Raw genomic sequence first — 6,753 nt, 5'->3', positions numbered from 1 at the left:
CAACACCTGCTATCATTCTCTACACCTCCCCATCCTGCCTCAACACCTGCTATCATTCTCTACACCTCCCCATCCTGCCTCAACACCTGCTATCATTCTCTACATCTCCCAGTCCTGCCTCAACACCTGTTATCATTCTCTACACCTCCCCATCCTGCCTCAACACCTGCTATCATTCTCTATACTTCCCAATCCTGCCTCAACACCTGCTATCATTCTCTACACCTCCCCATCCTGCCTCAACACCTGCTATCATTCTCTACACCTCCCCATCCTGCCTCAACACCTGCTATCATTCTCTACACCTCCCAGTCCTGCCTCAACACCTGTTATCATTCTCTACACCTCCCCATCCTGCCTCAACACCTGCTATCATTCTCTACACCTCCCCATCCTGCTTCAACACCTGCTATCATTCTCTACACCTCCCAGTCCTGCCTCAACGCCTGTTATCATTCTCTACACCTCCCCATCCTGCCTCAACACCTGCTATCATTCTCTACACCTCCCCATCCTGCCTCAACACCTGCTATCATTCTCTACACCTCCCCATCCTACCCCAAAACCTGCTCTCATTCTCTTCACTTCCCAGTCTTATTTTTCAAACAGTAATATAACTGCAAGTGATCAATATCTGCCTTTAAATACAATGCAACTGTTCCCTAAAACGCCTCAGGGTTAGGGCATGTGCACACTGATTTCTTGGGCAAATTGTTTCAAACACTATTCAGTTTTGGTAGGTTTCCTTCCAGTTTTGGAAGTGTTGTTGCTGCCCTCCATTGTTCTTTTGCTAACACAGGAGGATGATAATGACAGTGATATGCATATTGAAGATATTTCAGTAACTGATTTGAAAAGATTCGATTTTTGTATCCACACAAAAATCAGTCTTCAAAAAGTAAAAATCAGATCTGTCACATTAATGCAGAAAATTGGATTTGTATCACAGTTTGTGATTTAGTAATAAACTTCTGTTCCAAATATCTTAAGTATCAGAGTGATATCATTAATCAAACAGGAGAAATTAATATCTCCCGAATAACAAGGAAGGAAAGAATTATCCATGTTCACTCCATTCTTTCAGCGAGACAGAATGCAACTGCAGCTATGTTGAGAGGTTCGGAAATTTCCTGTTGTTTGATCCGAAGGCTTTAATCTAGCCACATTGGCATTAGTATTGGTGACTCACGCTAGTAGCCATTTGCAGAGGCAATTCTTCCTTTCAGTGTCACAAAGAACAAAAGACCAGTTGTTTGAGGATAGAGAAATGGTTGGGTGAAGCATGTGACCACTGAAAAAGCAACATTTCAAGTACGAGCTAACATTAGGTTAACACATAAATTTTCACCACAGAAGGAAAGGAGGGGTGTTTACTCATCTCACTGGCCTGCTTCGAAAAAACTGGCCAAAACTCATCTGTTCATTATTAAAATACAATGTTAGACTTGCACGAAGAAAACATTCTGTCTGGGAGGCTAACTTCTTAACATTAGAGCGCTGAGCACTATGGTAATGGTACTAATTTGTCTGTCATCAGTTGCATAGCTATAAGCCACAGAGTAGTAATGCTATGAAATTCAAATTCCATGCAAGCCCAGATGGGATCATCTTTGAATGTTTGTTTTAATACAAACCAGCATGAAACCGTAACTGCTCTGTAAACATCACAGTAATCTGATAACACGCTAGCACCAAAATGGTCTCTGCGCCGGAGACATTTACACTCATGCACGGCTCACTGTACAGGGTTTGTAGAGTGTCTCTAATGAGTGTGGCCGCTCACGTGCCGCAGGCTGAGAATGCAAGAAGCAGACGTGAGGTCATTAAGTTTAGCAGAGTGGTCAGTTCGCCGGGGTCAGCAATTTTCATCAAGTTCCAGTCATTTCATCAAGAGAGCAGGAACTGCCAAACGCCCTGCAGTATTTAAATGAAGAAAAAAGAAGTTTTGTTTTGTTGATGTCCAAGCCTGCAGGTTTATCAGATGTTCTGGGGGTTGTCCAGAGGCCAGTCATAAAAGAAAGCGGTGAAATGTAGAATCTGGTCATTTTTCACATAATCGATTATGGCGTTTGAGTGAGCACCTGGATCATATCTCTGCTATCTTTGCCCTCTCTATGTAAGAGAGCCCCCTGCCATCTGCAGTTGGTATTGCAGCTGTCGGGTTTGGCCAAAATACAGGAATGTTACTCTTTCTCAGTGAGAACCTTTTATCAGCAGTATCACGTCGCTCCCCTCAAAAATTCAGACGGTACTATTTTCCAAAATCCTTGATGGCCCTTAATGCTTCAGCTTGGCCAGAACCAACTCAGTCTAGCCACATACACACACACACACACACACACACACACACTACAACCCATTTTGTCTTAGTTTTGGCGATCAGAGACAGAAGGCAGGAGTCCAAGTCTGTCACACAGCCCCATTCACAATTCAACACACAATCACGGCCACTGCAGACATTGCAGACGGTTCCGGAAAGTCTACATCACATAGCTGGGCTCATAAATAAACACTCATGCATTCGTGCAAACAGTCAGCGGATGGTGTAAGTTATCACAAGGCTGGCGTTCACTTCAGCGCAGGGGACATTTATGGATCTTTCAGCACTTGTCTGCTCGAACTATCCCTGAATAAATACGGTTCTCTTAAATACATAAATGACATAAATGCACGCTCAGATACACAACCAGGGAATGTCGAGCTATTTGTGTTAGCTAAAGCATCAGGTTAAGGTTTTCGACAGTCAGTAAAGTCCAAGGTTTGATCAAACTGCTGAATCCACTATCACATACATCAGCAGTTTCAAGGTCTGTGGAGCGTGTAATGTTCAGTAGAATGAGGAAAAAAAACAGACTAGTCACTTGGCAAGATGCACAGACATTTCTGAAGGAATTAAGAAAACATTTGTTCACTTTGTACATTACATTCATCATCTGTATGCACTGGCAGCTCATCCATATATACTGTTTTAATTATCATTTATTACTGGTTGGATCAGTGGCAACCTTTTTATCATACATAGCATAAAAACCAAGCATCTTGTCATTTGTGTCATTTTCTTTTGCATAAATATGACTGGGTAGCAGTGGTGCAGCGTAGAGAGTCACTGTGTTCCAGGTTCGATTCCAAGCTTGGGGTACTGTCTGTGCTATCGGGTTCTCCAGTTTTCTCCCATCTCCCAAAAACACAGTACTAGATAACTCTAAAAAAAGGCAGCAATATTTTTCTCCTTACCTTCCAAACCTGTCAGAACTGACAAAAACGTCCAACCAAGGCCAAGGACTAAAACAAAATGAATTTTATGTTCAACCCTATTTATTTTAAAGAAGCACAATATACTGCTATTAAGCAAGACTTTTTAGAAAAAAAATCTACTTAAAAAACAGGAATTTTTGGCGCAAAAATAAACCCAACACAAGATGAAAGAGAAGAGTCACGCTGTCATTGTGAATTGTGGCTTAGGTTCAGTCCAATTCCTTAAAAACAAGCCAGATTCCTCAGATCCGGCATTAAAACGGTCCGTTAAGATTTAGCTGTGCGCTGTAGGCCAGCAACACACTTGGGGTTTGTTCGAGTTCAAGAACGGTTCCTCAATCACCGCCTTGTCACACATCTCACACACATTACAAACGTGTGATGTCATTCTAATGAATAACAGCTCGAAAACAGGAGGTTTGTAAAGTTTCCGAACAGGGTGTATGACTTTGAGCAATCAGTCCAATATATATATTATATATATATAAAAAACACTTCATCTGCTCTCAATTGTACATGGGGTGTTTTTTGGACGGGGGTTGTGAGCTTTATACCTGCTGAGTTCCCTTAATAGGTTCATCACGTTGTTTTGACACCAAACTTGTATTGTATTGGCTAACTGGGGTTGTGTGGAAGTTCGTTCCTGTTATCGCTTATGTTATAGCAGTTATAAACATTCGTTCCCTCACCATCCATCCTAAACTCGGTTACAGCTTTACCTCTGTCTGTTACAAAAACTGGAGACTCCTTCCCTAAATGTAATTCGTTTCCCTAAATTTCATCTTATCGACGATTTTTAAAAGAAATAAACAAATTATGTTCTACCTGAACACTTACATAACCGAATGACAGTATTTCTTTTAAAGTACAAGTAACATGCCTTTAATTTATAATATTGTTCCCACAACATCAGTAAGTACAAATCGTTATCTTCTGCGACTCTTCCTCCTCTGAGACACTTGATAAATACTGACCGAGACGATTCGCTCTTGGAGTTTCCATGGCCTCTCACCGCTATTAATCTTTTACCCCGTTTACTGGGCGCTCACAGCAGGCACAGCTGGACTGCTGGCTTTAGGACTTGCTTCACGTTTGCTAAAGCTGATCTGAGGACACATGTTGCCGTAGAATAACCCGGATGACTGTTAGAATACATAGCAAAGGAGCCACTATATTATAATTGTTGATTTGACAATATTAATTAAATGTGCAGGAGCTTCAGAGGAAGAATGCTGATTTGGTTCAGGCCATTAGCCAATATGTATTCAATGTCAGGTACTTCTGTCTTTAGTTTCAATTCTAATGTAGCTTATAAAAGTTATGGAAGTCGAACTGACACCAAATATTTTCCACAAATACAAGTCTTAATTTACAAACAAGCTCTGTAATTTCATTTTTTACCAATAAATTTAACTTCAAATTAGAGGTACTATATCACGAGCAAAACTAAAGAAACAAACATCGGATATCAAATGCATATCGGCTAATTGGTTAGTTTTTTTTTTTTTTTTTTTTTTTTATGAACATCATCAACAAAAGTTTCTGAGAAATGTAAAAGCATCAAAATCATACAAGTTGACAGGTGTAGTTGGTGTATTCCTGATATCTGAAGGTTTAATGCAGTACCAAAAACAAGGTTTATTCAAATGAGATAGGAATTTATGCTTTCATTGGTACACAAAAGTCATGACAACTATTGGAAACTATTGAAATTATTATAAATATGGATACTGAGCCTATTTAGGTATAATGGTTAAGGGCATACGCTAAATACGCTAAACATAAATGCTTTGTACGTAGACATTTTAAAGGTAAAGTGAAGACAAAATCATCAGGAATATCAACATTTCCCTCAGATGTGTTGGGAAATGACTTCGAAAGAGAAAAAAAAACAAAAAAACCTTGAATTCTGGATTTCTGATTGGTCAGAAAGTGTTGATTAAGCAGCTCTGATTATTTTCCTATAACTGTATGATGCTGATAGTGTTTTATTCCATACTTAAATTGTCCAGCTTTATTGAATATGTTGTAAATTAAGCACTGGACTGTACCTGAGGCCATAACAACACACACTTAATAAATAAATGTTTCCAAGAAATCATGCAAAACTAAACACTTCACATTTAATTAGCGTAAAATTCATAAAATTAGCCTGAGTACAAAGACAAAATGGACAGACTGTCAAAAGTTCAGGATATTCTTGGTCTTGACGCCAAACATTAAGGACAGACATCTGCTCATGGCCAGAGTGTGAGTTTGTCATTTTCTCCATCCTTTTTTTTTACCAAAATGACGTCATTAGAAATCTCCATGGTCCCTGCTCCGCGCTAGAACACAATGAACTGAACCCTTTCTCGATGGGAGCATCCATCTCTCTGTCGCCTGGAGCCAAATTCATGGAAAGGACTTCACACAGATGCAGAAAAACAGCGACGCCGCACACATTCATGCAAAAAGATGTCACGTCTAATGTCACGTCTCTGGTCACAGTGCCACGGTTACTAATCACGCACACCTGCACGGAAATAACCCCGAGGTTCACACGCGCACACACACACACATACACACACGAGCAATCTAGCTTACAAGTCCAAGAGTTTGATTTCTGTTACTGTTCATGATCCAAAGCCTGTTCAGGTTATTTATTTTTAATAATGCCTGGTTTTGATCATGATTTTGGATTTGTACTCGTCTGCTTAAAGCCGAAAAAAAATCCACCTTGAACGACTCGCATATTAATCGTTAACATTAACATGTGATCTTCAGTTGTGTCCAAATTCTGGTATTTTTTTTTCCATGTAGACCTCTAAACTATTTTCACTTTGATGAACAGTTTCCTATATTACCCACAATGCTGTTCTACCTGCTGATATTGGTGCAGTGGGAATTAGCTCTGGACTAAATGTAGTTTATGGTACATTGTAACTCATGGTGCGTAAAGTGAACGTAGATCAGAACTTTGTGGCACGGAGTGGCTATTTTTCACCATCACAAGCCGATCAGAAAAAAACAGGAAGTGCTACATCCACGATCGCGATGCCACATCATATTAATATCCAGTGCAGGAGTGATGGAGATGTTCGAGCTGATGAGCGTGATGGCGTGTACGTCGGTATTAGCATGAAAGTTTCGGCTTTGGAAGCCGACGAGGAGGTGAGAGAGCAGGACAGATTAAAAGGACTAAAGCGCTGCTGCATCGATCTCTTTAGGTAGAGATGAAGCGCAGGCTAAATCGTATAAGAGAAACGCTAATATCTCGTTTTCCTCTCATAACAGAGACAAAATTGTAAATATAGTGGGACCGAATGTGACAAACATGCTTCATGAATCAACACCGGAAAACTTTCACCCATTCTGTCATTGTGCACTCGGGTCCAGACGGCCGCTAACAAGCTCCGCGACAGGCCGCGTGTTTTTCGCTAAATCGGCTCTAATCACGTCTATATTTACTCGCCATCAGGCTGTCAGGCTTCGGCTATTTCTGCTGCTCTTGTGGCT

This window comes from Pangasianodon hypophthalmus, chromosome 25, assembly GCF_027358585.1.
Source record: "Pangasianodon hypophthalmus isolate fPanHyp1 chromosome 25, fPanHyp1.pri, whole genome shotgun sequence".
NCBI lineage: Eukaryota > Metazoa > Chordata > Actinopteri > Siluriformes > Pangasiidae > Pangasianodon > Pangasianodon hypophthalmus.
The sequence above is the reverse complement of the archived record's forward strand: the minus strand, read 5'-3'. Positions refer to the sequence as shown.